This window comes from Pipistrellus kuhlii, unplaced genomic scaffold, assembly GCF_014108245.1.
Source record: "Pipistrellus kuhlii isolate mPipKuh1 unplaced genomic scaffold, mPipKuh1.p scaffold_m20_p_13, whole genome shotgun sequence".
Lineage (NCBI taxonomy): Eukaryota > Metazoa > Chordata > Mammalia > Chiroptera > Vespertilionidae > Pipistrellus > Pipistrellus kuhlii.
In genome coordinates this window covers 6,270,112-6,290,107 of record NW_023425438.1, presented here as the reverse complement: position 1 = coordinate 6,290,107, position 19,996 = coordinate 6,270,112, and the positions used below count along the sequence as shown (strand labels likewise).

General features: G+C 59.8%; 1 protein-coding gene across 1 annotated transcript in view; it reads right to left on the bottom strand.

The window, feature by feature from the left end:
• Window positions 1-19,996, bottom strand: part of KLHL29 (kelch like family member 29) — a 237,014-nt gene that overhangs the window by 82,667 nt on the left and 134,351 nt on the right. The window lies entirely within an intron of this gene.

Below are 19,996 nucleotides of genomic sequence, written 5' to 3'. Positions count from 1 at the left end.
CTGGCCTGGGGCGTGGGGACCCCGGGTTTAGCTTGTGAGCCAGGCAGCGCCCACATGGCTGCTGGGCTGGCCCTGCTCTGCTCCACGCCAGCTTCCCCTCGAAGCAGAGGGGAAGGCTGGCTCCCTGGTGCCTCCTGTGCCGACCCTGGGCTGCGTCCAGCAGAGTGCTGGGGGCTCTTTGCGGGGTTCCTGGCCAAGGCCGCTCAGCTTGGCTCCCCTTGGAAAGGTGACCTGGGCTGACACGGCGGCATGCCCAGCGCTGGCTGCAGCAGGGCGAGGGGGAGCTGAGCAGAGGTGGGAGGGAGGTGGGATGCCAGAGGAACCCCAAGGCCCATGCTCCAGGGCGGCTCCACATGGCCCTCCCCCGAGCCCCCCTACGACACACCGGGCCGCCCTACTAATAGCCCGGCTGTAAGCACGCCGTCACCGCCGCCTCCTTCAGTTTCCATTTCGCTTGCACTGGATCTGACCGTCCCCGTGGGGGCAGCTTCCTTGCAAAACAAACAGCAGAATCAATACTCCCTTCGCCAGGGGAGGTGTCGGGTCTCCGCTGACAGGCCAGGCCTCCCTCCCTCCCTCCCTCCCTCCCTCCCTCCCGGATGGCCGGGCCGGGCCCAAGGCCGGGGCGCACAGCCGCCAAGCCCCGTGCTGCCTCCGTTCAGCGATTTGATTACTCCAGATGAGCAGACATGTGTTGAGCACATTCAACATGTCAGCCCCCACGGGGCTCGAGGGAGAGAAGGACAGGACAGGCGGGTCCTGGGCCGTGAGGAATGACGGGTGATGTGGAAGCGGGCAGACAGGAGCGGCCGGGAGGACCGGTGTCTCCAATCGTCTCACGTGGGGCACCGGCGGAGCCTGACGATGCCAAGGGGAACCGGACCCAGCATCCCCCAGCTCACAGTCTGAGGGTGCGGGAGACCATCTCCCCGGCTTCTGTGGAGGCAGCACCCTCACAGGGCCTTCCAGGAGCGCGGAGGGTGAGGCACCTCCTCCGGCGGGAGGGTCTCCAGGCCGGGCCCAGCCGTCTCTCTGCCTCGGCTCCGACTCCACCAGGCGCCGGTGGAGACAGACAGCCCCGACCCACTGGGGCCTCAGCCCCCAGCCCTCAGCCCTCAGCTCCCAGCCCTCAGCCCTCAGCCATCAGCCCTCAGCCCCCAGCCATCAGCCCTCAGCTCTCAGCCCTCAGCCCCCAGCCATCAGCCCTCAGCCCCCAGCCATCAGCCCTCAGTGCAGGAACCGTCCTACCTGGAGACTCGGATCTGAGCTGCAGCCCCAGAGATTCTGATCAACCAACTGGGTTGGTGGGGAGAGGCGACAGGTGGGAGTCTGCCTGTTCCATGGGCACCTTGGGGGCAGACTGAGGTCCGTGGGAAAAGGCCCCTTCAGCCCCCTCTCCCTGCACCCCCATTGGCGTGGGTGTCAGCAGCTGATGAATGACACGCCGTGGGTGCTCTCAGAGTGAGACTGTGTGGGCAGGACTGCCGAGCTGACCCCAGGCCTCCGGGCCTCCGGGCTTGTGTCTCCACACCCCACCTTCTGCACACCCGTGTGTGTGCGGGCCTGGCCCCGAGCATGGCTCCCGCTCTGCACTCACAGGCCTCAGAGTCCGGGGAGCGTGAGTGCGAGCGTGTGTGTGTGTGTGTGTGTCTATCAGAATCCTGGGTCCACGCAGGATCCAAATGCCGCATCCCCCAAGATGTTAGCACGGCCCAGCCCTTCGCCTGCCCCTCAGGGGCCGAGCCGTGAGAGCCGTGAGGGTGACGGGAGCGGTGGCTCCAGACCCACCATCAGCCGTGCCCTCCCAGGAGGGCTCGCTCATGTCTGTAGGCTGCTTAACCTGCTGGCCATCCTGCCCCCTGCCCCCCGCCGGGCTCCACGTTGGCCTCACTCCCAAGGTGCCCAGTGCGGAGCCCGCCACCAAGGCCTGCGCCCGGGCCAGGCACCCAGACGGCCCTCAGCCCTTCGTGGACATGGCTGAGTTGTCACCCAGCCGCAGGCAGCCCCCACCTGGCCTCCAGTGCCTACCCTGTGCCAGGTGCCCGGCCTTACACACAGTGCACCCCCTGGCGCCAGGTGAGGGCCATGGCGAGCCTCTGCCAAAGGGGGCTGGTCAGGAATTTGGGATCCAGAGCGTTTTTTCCCTTTCAGGGCTCGGCACACACAGTCTCTTTTTGTCCACAACCCGGGGGTCCACGTGACGGCTTAGCCAGGAGACAGTCCACGGCTCTGCCTCCTGGGCCTGCTCCTTGGGTGGTTTTCCCACTGGGCAAGGCCGAGGCCGGGCACCACGCAGCCCCTTCCCCTTCAGCCTCCCTCCCGAGGCCTGAGGTCTCCAGGTGCGTGGTGGTGGGGGGGGCGGGAGGAAGAGCAGGCCTTGCCACGGGGTCCCCATGAGGGGGACGGGTCAAGCCCAAGTGCACAGCGGGGACGGGGACTCAGAACTGTCAGCGGTGACTGTGAAGACTAATGGGTGGCGAGGGACGCAGGTGGGACCTGAAGACAGGCGGGTCAGGGGCGCGGAAGGCAGGAGTGAGGCGTTCCAGAACCGGCTGGCAAGAAGAACGGCCAAAATGCCCCAGGGGGGCCAGCCTTCGGCAGTTCCTTCTGCAGCTCCGAGGTTTCCCGTCCATCAGCACGAAACCACCTGCCCGCCCGGCCGGGGCAGGACGCGGGTGGCAGCAGCGAGAGAGCCCGCTGGGGCCTCAGACCCTGGGCCCGGAGCGGGCACGTCTCGGGGTGACGGAGGAGACTGACGGGGGCGGCGCTTCCTCCCCCGGAGGCTCCGATCAGACCCTGGAAGATGGGCGACACGCACGCCGAGGAGGACACAGCACAGCGAGGATCCTGCCGGCAAACATCCTAAAATATTCATGAAGCGCGGGGACAGGGCCTGGTGTGAACGCGGAGGCTGGTTCGCTCCACTGGAGTGACAAATGGGCGCCGAGCACTGTCATCTGCCCCTGTGATGGTCCCGGTCCGGCCAGGAGCAGGGGGCCGGGCAGGGGGGCCGGCAGGGGGATGGGCAGGGGGGCCGGGCAGGAGGGCCGGGCAGGGGGGCAGGGCAGGAGGGGCTGGCAGGGGGGGCCAGCAGAGAGACCGGGCAGGGGGTCCGGGCAGGGGGCCGGGCAGGGGGACGGGCAGGAGGGCCGGGCAGGGGGCCGGGCAGGGGGACGGGCAGGAGGGCCGGCAGGGGGATGGGCAGGGGGGCCGGGCAGGGGGTCCGGGCAGGGGGTCCGGGCAGGGGGTCCGGGCAGGGGGGCCGGCAGGGGGATGGGCAGGGGGCAGAGCGGCCGGGCAGGAGGGCCGGCAGGGGAATGGGCAGGGGGGCCGGGCAGGGGGATGGGCAGGGGGGCTGGCAGGAGGGCCGGCAGGGGGGCCGGCAGGGGGATGGGCAGGGGGGGCCGGGCAGGGGGGCTGGGCAGGAGGGCCGGCAGGGGGATGGGCAGGGGGGCCGGGCAGAAGGGCCGGCAGGGGGATCAGGCAGGGGGCCGGGCAGGGGGGCCGGCAGGGGGGCCAGCAGGGAGTCCGGGCGTCCCGGGGAGGGGCTGGGGCGGCCTCCAGGCGGCTTAGGTTTCCATGCAGGGGGGCGAGAACACAGGGCATGTCTTCAGACTCTAAGGCCAAATAATGGATCCTCCAAGTCGGACTCCATCAGAAGGGATTAGCGGGGGGGGGGGGGGGGGGGCCCTGGTGACCGGGGCGGCGCGCCAGCCTCTTTGTGCCCCCGGGGGGCACTGTTACCGGCACTGTTACCGCACGGAGCTCGGCGGACGGCGCGGGCAGAAAGCAGACTGCTAAAGAGGCGGCAGATTCGTCTCGGAAAGGAAACGAGGAGGAAGAGAATGAAACGGAACTCCGGGCTGCCTTGGTGAAGAGCGTCCTCGGGGCTCCTGGACACACGGAGAGGAGGCCGCGGTGCAGAACTGCGGCGGAGTCCCAGGGCGACTGGTTCAAGGAGAGCCAGAAGGCCCTCTCCTCCCTCCTCCGGCCGGCTCCGCCCGGGCAGAGTTCACAGGCACAGCAACCCGAGGACAAAGAGCTGTGTCCCCCGACAAGCAGCAGCATCCGAAGGACCGCTTCCCGCGTCCCAGCGGGGTCGCCGAGGCTTGCTGTGTGCCCGCTGCCAGGCGAGGAGCTGGGGCCACAGGGCGGAGGACGACGCTGGCGGGGCTGGGGGAGGGGAGGGGACGGGGGGGGGGGGGTGCGTCCGGACCACTGCACTGCAGCGTGCAGGGTGTGCGCTCAGGCTACCGAGCTTGCCGCCCCCAGAGGACGGCGGGTCACCAGGCACAAGGCCCTCTCCCTCCTGCCACGTTGGCCAAGAGGATGGTCCGCGAGTCCATCCAGGACCCTCCTTTTATGTTTTTTTTTTTTAATATATTGCATTGATTTTTTTACAGAGAGGAAGGGAGAGGATAGAGAGTTAGAAACATCGATGAGAGAGAGTCATCGATCAGCTGCCTCCTGCACACACCCCACTGGGGATGTGCCCGCAACCAAGGTCCATGCCCTTGACTGGAATCGAACCCGGGACCTTTCAGTCCGCAGACCGATGCTCTATCCCCTGAGCCTGACTGGTTTCGCCTATGTTTATTTTTTGCGACTCCTCACCGGAGGATATTTTCCCCCATTGTATGTTAGAGAGAGCGGAAGGGAGGGAGGGGAGCAGGGGAGAGAGAAACCCCCACGTAAGAAGGACACACCGATTGGAGCTCTTCCCCATGTGCCCTGACCGGAGCCAGGGAGTGAACCTGCAACCCAGGTACCTGCCCTTGGCCAGAAACGGAACCCGAAACCCTTCCGTGCGCGGGCTGGCGCTCTAACCACTGAGCAACACCAGCCGGGACTATTTCCCGGAGCAGGGGATGGGGCTTCCTTTGGGTGGGGGGAGGGGGGGGAAGAAATGTTCTGGAACTGGAGAGGGATGATGGTCGTCAGACCCTGTGAACGTACGATAACGCCACCGCATTGTGAAACAGAAGATGGTGAATGCTACGTTTCTGGGTGTTTTACCCCCAATTTTTAAAAAGGGGTGTTTTCCAGGGTCTCATTTCCTGTAAGCTCTGGGTGCTGCCTCCAGGGCTCGCCGGCGGCCCTGAGAGAGGAGGCACCTTCCTCCCCAGGGAAGCCACTCAGAGCCGGCCACTCGCCCTTCGGCCCAGCCCCGGCCTCTCTGGGCTCCAGCTCCGAGAGGGAGTGAGCCCCCCAGACCACACGCCAGCAGGGGTTCCCCCCCCGCCCCCCCCCACGGCCATCCCCATCCCTCCCTGCAGCCACCCTCTGAGCCGCCCGCTCCCATGCCAGCGCTCCTCGGTGGCAGAGCTGCTCCCTCCGCCAGAGGAGCCTGCCATTGTGAGGGGGTCCCTCCTGGGGGGGGGGGCTGGGCTCGGCAGTCTCCTTCCCCCCACTCTGCAATGCCCCCCGACACCATGGAGCCAGAGCTCCGGGGAGGCGCCAGGCCTGGGGGTGCGGGGGAAGAAGGAAGGGACGAGGTGGATAGGCAGATTGGCCGAGGCCCTGAGCCATGTCCTTCCCTCGGATTTGAACTTGGCCGCCCAGCGCGGGACTCCCCGCCTGCACCTCCCCGCTCGCTCCCTGCGACTGTGCAAACATTCAGCTTCGCCTCCGTCCAGCCGGCAGTCCATCTGTCGATGCGCTGGCCAGCCTGGGGCCGGGTGGCACAGAACTGACCCAGAAGCAGGTATTAAATCCTCTCTTCTCAATGTGCTTAACACCATCGATAATCTTGTCACATAAATCTCCGGGTGAGCAGGGAGCGGGGAGCCGCAGCCATCGCCGCTCGGCTCCAAGAATCTTTCAGTGGCGGATTCCGCCTCCTGTAATCTATCTCCTTCCTTCTACCCATTTCAGCTGCCATGATGCCATGCGCTGGCGAGAGCCGCCCTGACCTCTGCAGGCCCCGATTCTCGGAGCCCTCGCTCGCTCGCTCGCTCGCTCGCTGGGAACACGGAGCCGGTCCCTTCTCTCCTTGGGGCTTCCCGAGGGCCCCGGCGTCCCTCTGCACATCCGCTCCCGCCGACGGCAGTGTCTGCAGTGGGGTCTGGGGGGCGCCAAGGCCTGTGTCTTCCGCTTCTCCTCCTTATCTGAGTGCAATTTCCTACACCAGGGGTCGGCAAACTCATTCGTCCACAGAGCCAAACATCAACAGGACAACGATGGGCATTTCTTTGGAGAGCCACATTTTTAAAACGTAAACTTCTTCTGACGCCACATCTTCAACATAGACTCGCCCAGGCCGTGGTGTTTTGTGGAAGAGCCACACTCCAGGGGCCAAAGAGCCACACGTGGCTCACGAGCTGCGGTTTGGGGTAGGACGACCACTGTCCTGCCCCAAGGGCTGCTGCCTCTGTTTCTCTGTCCCCAGCCTCTGTGCCGGAGGACTCCTACACGGCCACCCTGGGGCCGCAATGTCACCAGAGGCTTGGTGGGACGTGGTTCCCTCAGACAATTCAACTGTCCCTCTGAAGAAATGAAACCCAAGTCGCCCTTGCTGGTTTGGCTCAGTGGATAGAGCACTGGCCTGTCGATTGAAAAAGGTCCCAGGTTCGATTCCTAGTCAAGGGCACGTGCTCGGGTGGCAGGCTCGATCCCCAGTTTGGGGCATGCAGGGGGCAGCCGATCCATGGTGCTCTCTCATCACTGATGTTTCTATCTCGCTCTCCTCCTCCCATCCTCTCTGAAATGAATAAAATAAAAATATATTTAAAAAAAGAAGAAATGAAACCCATGCCATGAAGTCACTTCCAAGACCCACGTCAGCAGTGTGCATGCTATGGGGCAGGGCCAATACCTCCCCAATGTCCATTCTCTACTCCCGGAGTTTCTGCCCTTCTGATCCGCGGAGGGTTAACCCGGGAGGAGGGGGCCTTTTTGCAGGAGCCTGGTCCACAGCACCCGTGCCCAGTCCCTGCTGGTTAAAGAATAAATACCCTTTGGCCAGCACTGCCGCCTGCCCCGGTATGGGCTCTGGGCCGCCAGCAACAGCTGGGTAAACAATCGCGCTGCAACCTCATTTCATACCCAGGCTCCGGGGGACAGCTGGGAGGAGACAGAGCCCAGGCCCACGAGCCAGCCTGGAGCCTGCCTGGGGAGCTCTCGTCTTCTCGATTCGGCCCGCAAACCTTGGCTCCACCTGGGCACCGTGCCAGCCAGGTGCCCGGGTGGCGTTACAGAGGCCTTCTGCCCGTGGAGGGAGGGCCTGCCCGGGGTCCCGGGGCCGGCACCCGCTGGAAATCGCACGGTCTTGAAGACGCGACGTGTCGGGGACCACAGCCCCGGCGAATTTTTTCTCCTTTCAGTTACCGAGGGATAAAGCGGAGTTAGAGACGGCAGCACAGAGGATTGTCTTCTGCATGAAAGTCTGCGAGAAGAGGGAGCAGTTAGCGCTGGGAGCTTTTATTTGGCTTGTGTGGCTCTTTGGATGGAAAGGATCTCCTCGGTGGCTCTCTGGGTTTGATCGAGAGCCCTTTGCCAGAGGAGGAACCAGCAGAGCCTGTCCGTTCCCATTTCCTCGCCCAGGGAGGCCCGGGGAGGTGCCCTGTACACGGAGGCCATGGCCAAACCGGTTTGGCTCAGTGGATAGAGCGTCGGCCTGCAGATGGAAGGGTCCCAGGGAGGTTCAATTCCGGTCAAGGGCATGTACCTTAGTTGTGGGCACATCGGTGGGGGTGTGTAGGAGGCAGCTGATCCATGATTCTCTCTCATCGATGTTCCTAATTCTCTATCCCTCTCCCTTCCTGTCCGTAAAAAGTCAATAAAATATATTTTAAAAAATAATAATGGGGATTTAAAATAATAATAATAATAATAATAATAATAATAATAAATAAACGGAGGCCATGGCAAAGCCTTGCCCGCCCACACGGGCCCGCACCTCTGTGGACACGGTCACCTGTGAATGACGCCCCGGCACCTGTGCCTCCGTGGGGATGCCCCTGCGGGATGCCAGAGGGACGTGGGAGGCCTGGGAGCTTCTCGCTTTAATTGCCCTTTGAACCTTTTCCAAAGTCGAGGGCTTTGAGCGATGCTGTAGGAGGCAGGCGGGCGGTTGTTGGGAAGCTTGGGGGAACATTTCCTGATCCCGAGGAAAGAGGTGTGATGGTGTTTCATTTCCACACAGCTGAGAGGCGGTCAGCAGGGCCTCCTGCTCCTGGATCCAATGCCCAGCAGCCAGACCTGCTCCCAGGTGGGCCTCCTTTAAGGCGATGCCAGGGGGAGAGCCCGCGTGGCTGCAGCTGTTTGCTGGGGCTGCCCCTACCAACGAAATGAAGTTTTTCTCTCAGTCCCGGAGGCCAGGTGTTCAACATCGAGGTGCCGGCAGGCCACGCTATCTCTGGAGGCTCCAGGGGAGAAGGAACCCCTTTGTCCCATCCAGCTTCTGGTGGCTCGGGCGGCCCTTGGTCTGTGACAGCGTCGCTCCAACCTCCACTGCGTCTTTACATGGCTGGCTTCTCACTGTCTTGAGTGTCAGATTCTCTCTCCTTTCTCCTAAAAGGATCCTTGACATTAGATGGGGTCCAGATGACCCCATCTTGAGGGCCTTACCTAAATTTCACCTGCGAAGACCCTACTTCCAAACGAGGCCTCTTTCAGAGGTTCTGTGCAGACATACACTCAGTGGCCGGATAATTATGATCTCTGAACACATAATCTGGCCACTCAGTGTGTGTGCGCGCGCGTGCATGTGTGTGTGTGTGTGTGTGTGTGTGTGTGTGTGTGTGTATCAGGCCCAGTGCATGAATTCATGCATGGACGAGGTCCAGCCAGCCTGCTGGTCGAACTCCTGGTCGAGGGGACACTTTGCATATTAGCCTTTAAAATTTTTTTAAAAATATATATATTGTATTGATTTTTACAGAGAGGAAGGGAGAGGGATAGAGAGTTAGAAACATCGATCAGCTGTCTCCAGCACCCCCCCCCCTCCCCCCCCGGCACTGGGAATGTACCTGCAACCAAGGTACATGCCCTTGACTGGAATCGAACCTGGGACCTTTCAGTGCGTAGGCCGATGCTCTATCCACTGAGCCAAACCGGTTTCAGCTACATATTAGCCTTTTATTATATAGGGTATACACTGAGTGGCCAGATTATTATGCGTTCAGAGATCATAATCATCTGGCTGCTCAGTGTATAATTTAGGAGCCACTATTTGAACCACTATACAGAGAGTGCTCTGAAAGTGCGGTCCCATCCATCTAACCCTGCTTTCTGAGTGATTCAAAAATGTCAGGGAGAGATGGGGTGCTGTGGAGGAGGCCCATCCTACAGCACAGCTCAACGCCCTACCTGAGGGCCTTGGGAAGCTGGGAGGTCTTAGCGACATCACAAGTGGCCACAGGACAGGGTTGGGGCCCAAGCCTAGACCCCCATTGTGTTCTCAGCCCACAGGCCGATGGCTGACTGCACCTTCGATGCTCCCTGGTGGGCAGGGCCATCTCAGGGAGATGAGGGAGCACGCCGGTCCTCGGGGAGACTCCAACACCAACACTTAAAAAAAAAATCTATCTATATCGCTGTGAGAGAGAAACATCGATTAGTTGCCTCCTGCACAGGGATTGAACCCGCAATCTGGGCATGTGCCCTGACCGGGAATCGAACCGGGAACCTTTGGGTGCCTGGGATGATGCTCCAACCAACTGAGCCACACCAGCCGGGGCCCGACACCACACTCGACTCGTAGGCACCTTTGGGCTTTCACCCTCCCCTCCCTCCATCACTGCTCCTGGCTCAGGGTTGGTGCCTAGAAATGTTAAATAACAATAATAATAATAACACATCTGAGTGTGACACTTTCATAGCCACTCTGTCATCTTCCTACTTTATTTCTGAGGTTTTAAGAACCGTGCCCTTCCTGCACAAAGCATCAGGGTGCATTTATATTAAAAAATGAAACTAATTAAAATGTTCGAAAACCATAAACCACACCGCCATAAAACAGCAGCAGCCCTATTTCTCCCGTCTGAAAAGATCATTTCTGCCTTGACTTGCCCTGATGAGCAGAGCCCTGGAGTTGGGGCGGGAGGGTGCTGGAGGTGGGAGCCAGGAGGCCTGGCTCCCCAACTTGCATGGCATCTAAGGCGTGAGGCCGGGGCAGCAGCCCGAGGGATGGACTCGGGTTGGGGGGCCGGAGGTCACCAGAACACTGCTGTAGACATCTGCACTGTTAACTCACTCAATCCCCCTTCCCTCCCACAGCCCAATGAAACAGATGGTATTATTTACAGAAGAGGAAGCCAGGCTCTGAGAGAGAGAGGGCAAGTAACTTGCTAAAGGTCACACAGCTTTAGAAAGGAGAAGGGTCAGGACTTGAACTTGGGCAGTTCGAATCTGGAGTGTGGGTTTCCAATCCCATCACTGTGCAGGCAAAGAGGAGTGTTAGGTATTCATACATCGAGTGACCAGATTATTATGATCTCTGAACACAAAATAATCTGGCCACTCAGTGTGTGTGTGTGTGTGTGTGTGTGTGTGTGTGTGTGTGTTAGAGGCCTGGTGCATGAATTCGTGCATAGGTGGGGTTTGGCCAGCCTGGCCAGGGGGAGGAGACATGGGTGGTTGGCAGGCCTGCCTGCTGGTCGAACTCCTGCTCAAGGGGATAATTTGCATATTAGCCTTTTATTATATAGGTGTGCAGAAGGTATGGCAACCGGGACGGACTCCTGTGATTGGCTGATCATCCAACTGACCATTTAGCCCTGACTGCCCCTTAATGGGCACCCCCCTCTCCTCTCCCGGGTCGCCCCAGGCATGGCAGCCAACAGACGTCTCATTTGAAAACCTGGAACCACTTCTAATGACAAGGGGACCGATTCACCCATGACCGGCTGCTCCAAACTGCCCGCAAAGTTGGCCATGGTCATAGAACTTCTTCGGCCCCTCAAGACCCCCTCAAGATCGGGCGGGCTCCGCGGCAGAGGGACTTCTGAGCAGTCAAAGCCGGGACGCAGGATGGGCGTCCACCTGCTCTGCCGCGAGGGGCAAGACCCAGAGCTTCCCCCCTCCGCTCCTTTCAGGGTTTCCTGGTGCAGCCGCTCCTCTGCTCTGAGCTTTGGTAATAAAAGCTAGACCCTGGCCACAGCCAGGAGGCCCCGCTGCCTTTCACAGGGCCAGGGGGAGACACTAGGTCGGAGCCAGGGCTGAGGAGCCCCTGAGGCGGGTGCTGTCTGGCCAGAGCTTGTTCCTCAAGGGCCGAAGCTGCTGATGCCGGACGGGCAGCCTGTCTGTGGCCACACTGGCGCTCTGATCCTTGCCCAAAGCGGGCATGAGTGGTGGTGGGCTGGCAGCTGCTGACTCCGAGATGCACCAGAGCCCACCTGGGCCCTGGCCCCCGACCAGACTTCTGGAGCCTGGAAGCGAGGGACCTACATACCTGGACTCAGAAGATGGTGCCAGAAAACCCAGAGTCTCCCGCCTGCTGGAGGCCGCAGCCACTCGTTTCTGCCGGGAGGAAGCCTCTTTCTGGATGCGTGACGTGTGATGCTCACTCTTCGGGGCCTTCAGACCTGCCAGGTGCGGGCGTCCCCGTAGCCGGATCAGTGGGGCCCCATCAGCCGGGGGAGGGAACTGCTGGGAGCTCAGAAATGGATGGCCCCAAATTTCCAGCGCTGGTTTCTTCTTCAATTATTTACAAGGAATACGATGTGGCGCCATGGAATCTCATTCATAACGCTTTCTTAATGCCTTTCAAACACGACATTCGCACCATTCCCCGCTAATCTCGGCGGATGACGAGTTGCCACAATTGAATCCCCATTAGCAGGAATTCTGGGTATAGTGTATCCCGTCCAGCATCCTCTCCTCAGCCTGCTATCGTGGGGGAGTAAAAATCAGACCCTCAGCATATCCCCGATGCCCAGGGTGAGGGCACTGTGGGGTCTGTGGGCTCCTGCCTGGTGGTGGTGGGGGTGGGCAGATAGTGGGTGAGGCCCTGGAGTGCAGTCGGGGTGAGTGTGGCAGCATGAAGCTCCTCCTCCATGGTTCTCTCCTCAGCATCACGCCACCTCAGGGCACAGGTGTCCCCACCCCACGCAGGCCTGTGACCCCACATTTTAGCACCACGCTGAAGAACAGTGAGCTGGACGGCCCGTGCCCGTCATGCAAGCCTGGGCTTTGTGTGGCCTCGCTGTGAGTACAGAATGAGGGTGCTCATGGCACCTGCCTCGCATAATCCTTGAGGGGGGCATCATCATCACCATCACTAATGTTTACTGGGTGTTTGCTGTGAGCCGGCCAGGGCCCGACGTGTCTTTGTCCCAGCTAACCCCCTGCATCCCACAAGGATTATGTGAGGCGAGTGCCATGAGCACCCTCATTCCGTACCCACAGCGAGGCCACACAAAGCCCAGGCTTGCACGTCAGGCTCTGGCGGGCTCTCAGCAAGCACCCAGTAAACATGAGTGATGGTGATGATGATGAGGGGATGGTGGTTACCCCAGAGACACGTGTAGTAACCCGGCTGGCTGGCAGCTCAGCTGCTTCCTCAGGGAGCTTCTGAGTGCACGGGGTTAAGGCCACACAGTGCCAGGAAGACCCACTCCCCACTCTAGTTTGGGGGACCCCAGCTGCTGGTGAGATTGGTAACCGCCACTGAACACAGCGCAGCGGAGGCTCCCTCACAGCCCCCGCTCTTGGGGTGCTGGAGGAAATGACCGCAAACAAGCCCGCCGATGGCTCCCGCTTCTGTCAGGCCCTCCTCCAAGGCCTGGCCTTCTCGCCGTGGGTGGCATCACCTTGCTGTTGCTAGACGGGGCGGGATGGCCGAGCGTCACAGCGGTGAGTCCTCAGGGACACCGACCCCAAATTACCCAGGTAGCCCCCCGGGTGCTGGGCTGCTCTCCCACCCATGCCTCAGGAGTTCTTCCCACCTGTCAATCAAGCCCAGGATGGTCTGCACTATGTCCATCCTTTGGCCTCCATGGTGGCTACTGTGATTGGCACTTCCATGCCCCTCTCTCTCTCTCTCTCTCTCTCTCTCTCTCCCTCTCTCTCTCTCTCTCTAAAATATATTTTATTGATTTTTTTACAGAGAGGAAGAGAGAAGGATAGAGATTCAGAAACATCGGTGAGAGAGAATCATTGATCAGCTGCCTCTTACATATCCTCTACTGGGGATGTGCCCGCAACCAAGGTACATGCCCTTGACCGGAATTGAACCTAGGACCTTTCAATCTGCAGGTCGACGCTCTATCCACTGAGCCAAACCGGTTTCGGCGACTTCCATGTCTCTTAATAAAGGAGATGACTTGGTGTGTCCACTCTCCCTGAATGTACGGTCATGGTTTGGAGGAAACGCTCCTCCTTGAAATGAAACTAAACCTATAGATGTTGATGGTGACATCGAGGGGCAGTGCGCTCTCCTTTTCACGTTTGTGTCCCTGAGTTATTCTTAGCATCGCGGATACTTCCCTGTTAACAAATGGGTTGGGCTCTGCATGGCCATGTGTAATTTGGCTGTTTAGATTTTGGAACATACTTTCCCTATTAAAAAAAAACAAAACCCCAATATTATAAATGATGATGAGATTTGTAGGCTAGTCCTGCAAAGCCTATTAAACCCTGTAATGTAGCTAAAACGCTGTCCTTTGGCACTGAGAAAAAAAATTGTTTAATTGCAACATGAGTAATTAAATGAAACAAGGAAAACCATTAAAAGGGAATAAGAAGCAGATTTATGTGCATCTTGAATGATGCTGTTTGCAGAAAACCTAATTCAATTTAAAAATAGGCCTTTCCAAGGGGCTTCTGGGGGAATTGCATGGGGTTTGGCCCGTGAGGGAGAAAGAGCCACCAGGCTGACCGATCTCGGGTTACGAAGCATTTGCACCCCATACCTGGCTCCTTTTCCTGACCTTAGGCTCTACAGAGAGCCTTCTGGTCAGAATTCATCTTCCCATGCTCCTGGTGTGGATGGGACGTGTGGAGGCCCGGCTGGGTACAGGTCACGCGTGTCCCAGGTCCCCTCCCCGGGGCCACGTGGAGGAGAGGAATAGACTTGAGTCTTTCCTTCCTGCCTGAGCCCTGGGAGCTGGAGGGTAAATAACTGTTCAAGCAAGAGCTGGAAACCCTGGGGATGTGCTGCCACAATGATCACCCGTTATGCTCCCATCCTTCTGGGCCTGCCCCTTAGCCGTGGGGGATGCTCCGAGCCCTGTCCTCCTGCTGCCCTCGGAAGCCTGAGACCACATGTGATTGAGCCTGAGCTGCCCGGATGGAGGACGACAGGCCACACCGAGGAGAACGGAGGTGCCTTGGCCGGCGGGCTGCTAAGCACAGATAGCGAGTGAGGCCATCCTAGATCAGCCACGGGCCTCTAGCCACATGTCAAAGGGCAGTTGATGACAGACCAAAGAGAGAGCCCGGCAGAGATCAGCTGAGCCAGCCCAGGCCAGAGCTGGCAGCCACCCACAGAGCTGGGACGGCTTTAAGCCATGACCTGCTGGGAGGCTTGTTAGGCAGCAAAGGCGAACACACACACATCTGACCCCCGTCCGTAACCTCTCCTGATAACTTCCTTCGGGAATTGAGACAATGGCTCATCCCTTACAAACGTAGAACAACACACACTCGTCGCTCCACCTTCTGCCTCCTGAGTCAGAACTTTATGCTGGAATCACTCCGATCCACCCTCCCTACACTGCAGGCGCTGACATGGGGGCCTTGGAAGTCATGACACTTTTCAGTTTTGTCCACATTGTGTCACTGACCGAGGGGCTTTAAGTCAACAAAGACACAATCCAAGCCGTGGCTACGGGGTAAAGTGCAGGCAAAAGCCACTAGCCCAGGACAAGCATGCACACGCATGTCTCACACGCATCACCAGTGCCTGATACCTGATCACTAGGGGTCCCAGATCCTCGTGCACGGAGCAAGAAGCAGGCTTCTGCAGGAAGTCACGCTCAGTCCGGACATTCACCACGAGAGGGGCTCCCGGGATTCTCCCAGCCAGCCCCCTCGGCAGCCTCTGGTTTTCTGCTCTTCAGTCTGTGCAAAAGCTGCTTTACCAACTCAGACTCCCAGAACCACCCGCGCAGAGGGGCCTCACGCTCCTTCCCTTGACCCCCTATGGAAACCCCAGACCATCTCCACTGGGAGGAGCACATCTCCGGAGAGTGCAGGGAGCATGAGGACAGCAGCGTCTCCAGGTCACCTCTGTGGTGACAAATATCCACCCGCAGAGCCCCACGTGCTCAGACACGTCCAAGCTCCGGGTGCCTCGTGCTGAGGGTGGAGCCGGCCGACCCCCCGGTTTCCTCGTCTCTCCCTGCCCGGCTCAGATGTATTCTCCGGGGCTTAGCTCCCTGGAGCGACGGGAGTGTTTCAGGCTGAGTGCTCCCGACCACAAGGAGAAAGAGCCCCCAGTGCATTCCCCAGACACCCGCTGGGATCCTGGAAAGCCCGTTCTTCCGAGAACAAAATTGCATTTTATGGAGCTGTCCCTTTCCTGTTTCATCTGTCAGGCAGGTTTGCTGGGAATAATTTAAATTTCACGCAGCTGCCACTGCAGGGCAGTGCGGCTCCCTTTCCGTCCCGCCCCGCGGAGGATGCTACCCAAGGCGTCATCCTTCCCACTTTGTAGACAAACAGACTCAGAGAGATACGTGTCCCTAAGTGGCAGAGGCGGGATTCTAATATCCCAGCTCTGACTCAGAGCTCGGAGCCCTCACGGCTGTGCCTTCAGGATCGACACGGCCCCAAGGCCTAATGTCCCAACGAGAACACAAGCGAGCCCCCCCCAATCATGCTGTCGGCATGTTCATGGCAACTGCGACTTTAAGGAAAACCACGGGTAAGGGAACCAGGTTCATTGCTATAAACACGAGTTATGTTCCCAAGGCATTTTCTGGCCACAGAAACGCCACCCAACGTCTAAATAAAAACCCCAAACACTTCTAACGTTAAACACCGGAATAAATGTGAGGATGCATGCATTTAAGAAAGGATAAAAACAGGTAAGAGTTCTTTTCCAATGGGCTTATTCTAGCTCAGGGCGGCAGTGGCCGGAGCCTCTCCTGGCAGCTCAGGGCGAAGGTGGGCCCACCCTGGATGGACACCCTTCCATTACAGTGTCATCCGCCCCCCCCCCCCCCAAACTCAGACAGGGATTAGTAAGGCCCGCCTACGAACTTTTTTTTCATGTTGATGTTGCTGAGCGAGCTCATCTCAGACCTGCTACGTGCCCATTTTCTTGCTGAAAGTCGGTGTTTGCTGGCAGCCAGGTGAGTGAGAGGAGGGGAGAAGGTATCCTGACAGTGCAATGTGGTTTCCATGGTGAACACAACAGTGAGCCAGGCAGCCGGGCGGGAAAGGAGCCAGGTCTGCCAGTCCCGCTTCCCACCCCCTGAGAGACCCCGACCGGCTTCTCATCCCAGAGGGACCCCGTCCTGAGGGGCCTTAGCAAGTCTTTTCTTTCTTTCTTTCTTTCTTTCTTTCTTTCTTTCTTTCTTTCTTTCTTTCTTTCTTTCTTTTAATATTTTTTATTGATTTTACACAGAGAGGAATTGAGAGGGATAGAGAGTTAGAAACGTCGATGAGAGAAACATCGACCAACTGCCTCTTGCCCACCCCCAACTGGGGATGTGCCCACAACCAATGTACATGACCTTGACTGGAATCGAACCCGGGATCTTTCAGTCTGCAGGCTGACGCTCTATCCACTGAGCCAAACCGGTTTCGGCACAAGTCTTTTCTTTAGGTCACACTCTTCTGACCTCAAAATAGAAGGGCTGGAGGGCATGGCCACCTGTACCTGCTGGGTCATAGGGACCCGTGTCCTAGAGGTTTGCAAGCTGATCCGGGCCCAGGAAGCAGCTGATGCGTCTGAGCAATGAATGTGTGTGGGAGAGTGGTGTGTGTGTGTGAGTGTGTGTGTGTGCGAGAGTGGTGTGTGTGTGTGTGTGTGTGTGTGTGTGTGTGCGCGAGAGTGGTGTGTGTGTGTGTGTGAGTGTGTGTGTGTGTGTGTGAGTGTGTGTGTGCGCAAGAGTGGTGTGTGTGTGTTGCATCTGGCCAGGCCCTCCCCTGCCTCAGCAGCCCGGGAGTCTGTGCTTGTCCAATTGGCCTTCATCAAAAGCCTGCAAGAAATCCTCAGGCCACACAGAAACAAAGACACAGGGAAGTCAACGCAGGCCCAAAGGTAGCGGTGACAGCGAGAATCGTGGTCTCCTCACTAACCAGCCGCAGGGAGCACAGCCAGCCTTGCCCACCCCCGAGAGCCGGGACCACCCTCAGGGCTTGGCCGGAGCAGCCTGGCGCTGGAATGAGCTGGTGACGGGGCCTCCGGGGCTGCAGAGGGGAGGCGGGAAGAGGCAGGCCGTCCCTCCGATGCATGGTGGTCCGGGCTGCCGTGGTTGCCTCCATGTCCAGCGCGGGAGGGATGACAAGGCCTGACAGTGCAGACACCCCGAGTCTCAGGGAGCTCTGGTCCATGCATGGCACCAGACGTCTCACCAAGGAAGCCAGGCCACTGCGTTCAGATAACCTTAACCACCCTCGGGGCAGAGGGAACACACACAGGGGGCAAGCTCCCTCCCTATACCTCTCCCTCCCTCAGGAGTGGGCTCTCAGTCCTGCTTACATGCTGGGCTTTCCTTTGAGGAGAGGGTCCCAGGGCTGGGAAAGCTCTAAAACCCGCTCCCTCAGTCATCTGGCTTACCAGGAGTGCCAATTCAGGTCCAGCTGGTGCCCATTAGACGGCCCCCTCCTCCTAGACCCTCTGCTGCCATGTCACCTGGGTCATGTCAGGCCTCTGTGTCACAAGGTCACCTTGAGCCCTGGCCACTCAGAAACACAATTTCCTGCCTGCTTGGGGCCTCGGTCCTGTTTCTAATCTGAAGACTTCCCTTGCCCTCTTGGTGAGGCTAGAAATGATCCCTTTTCCTTGTAGGGGGCCAGGCACCTGGGGGGCACGGACTTGGTCCCACAGGTCTCACCCGGGTACAGGTTGATACATCCTCCCTTCCCCCAATGATGGACAGAGAATGACGTAAACTCCACTGCAGTCCGAACATTCCTGAGCACCTAACCAGGCACCTCATGTGGACTGTACAGTGAACCACCAATCAGCACCTGCCAGATACCCTAAGCCCCCGATTCTTAAGTCCTTGGGTCCCTAATCATGTGCCTTCCGTGAAACCACCAACCAGCGTGTGCTGGGTGCCCTAAGCCCCGTCCCTTCCTTGTCCTCCCCTTAAAAGGCGTGTTCACCCCGACACCTGTGCTCTTTTCTCCTTGGGAGGCAGCCGGCAGGGGACTTCTCCGCCAATAAAGCCTGTGTCCTGGTCCCGGTCAAACTCATTCGCCCACAGAGCCGAATATCAACAGCACAACGATGGACATTTCTTTGGAGAGCCACATTTTTAAAACGTAAACTTCTTCTAACGCCACTTCTTCAACCTAGACTCGCCCAGGCCGTGGTGTTTTGGGGAAGAGCCACACTCAAGGGGCCAAAGAGCCGCATGTGGCTCTCGAGCCTCAGTTTGCCGACCACGGGCCCACATAACCCTCACAACACCCTGGCAGGCGGGTCCTTCCACCTGCTCTCGTTTTACAGACGCGAGGCTCGGAGAGGTTGGGGGGCTTGCCCAGGGCCACTCAGCTGGAAAGCGACGGAGCAGAGCTCAAACCCCGGCAGGCTGGCTCCGAAGCCTGTGTTTACCCACTCACGGAGCTGCCTCTGCCAGCAGCCTCCACGGGAGAGACAGCCTCCGGTCATCCGGCCACGCTGTCCAGGCCGCAGACTCGCTCTGTCCCAGCTCAGGAACTCCCCGGGGGCAAGGGCCGGCCCTTGGCTGCTCTGCAGACTCCCCTCGATGCTTGTTGACCAGAGAAACCACAGATTCCTCAGGGCGGCCGCCTGCCCGTTGATGTGGCGCGCGCATGGGGTTAGACAAACACGCCGGGGGACTGGCATGTGGGGGGCGGCGGCAGGGCCAGACCGGCAGAAAGGCCTGAAGCTCAAATGCACTAACAGCAACCAGGACGCCAGCCACAGCTGGCAGCTGCCCTCCCTCTCCCCCGCACCCGGAAGATGCCAGGAGCCCCGGGAAGCTTTGCTGGAGGGACAAGCCCCTGCAGGAATGGAGCTGGGCTGGGGCCGGTTGCAGAGGACGGCGTGCCAAGGGGCTGGCAGTCCTCGCAGGCGTGAACTTTCGGCCCTCTCCCCTGCCGCCGCCCAGCCCGGCCCTTGCCCAGCTGTTGTTTTCCGCCTGAGGCCGGGCTCCCTCCCTCCCCTGTGCTGTGGTTTGGGGCCGGGCCAGACAGGGATATAGCGAAGATGGAGCGGCCAGGGAGCACAAGGAGAAGCTGGGTGGGCAGGGCAGCCCCGTGGGAGGCCCCGCTGCTGAGTCTCCGCCTCTCTCCCCCCTCCCCCCCAGGCCTGGTGGTGCCCGAACCCCTCCCTGGGGCACGGCCCCACGCTAGCCCTCAAAGGCCCCCCTCCTGGAGAGGAAAGAAACCAGGGAGTGGGCTCCTGGGTCCAGCTCCTCCCTCCCCACCTGGAGCCCCCGGCAGCCCGCTCCGGAGTCTGCCCCTTTCCAGATGGCCAGCAGCTGGCCCGGCCGAGTGGCTGCCAGATGCGGCCGGCGGGGCAGCCGCTGGCTCCGCCGGGCAGAGGTCGCCACATGGAGGAGCAGTCCTGGGGGCTGGCGCCCGGGGAAGGAATGTGTTTGGCTGGTCTGGGGGTGGCGTGCCCCAATACCCCCCCATCTCCTCTCCCCACCCCACATTCCTCACCTCCCCGCCACAGTGGGGGGGGGGGTGCGTGCTTTCATAACAGGAAAGTAAAATCAATAAGGCGCTGGGAGCTGGCCTCCGACAGCTCCATTGTCTCGGCCCGGAGGGCCGCGCCGGCAGCACGCAGCTATTAGCGGGACGCCGGGCTGGAGCGGGGTTTGGAAATCACAGGCACAAAGGCAAGCGCACCTGGAGCCACGCGCGGCTTCTCATAATGGCTGGGGCCCTGTCCCCCGCCTTCAACTCC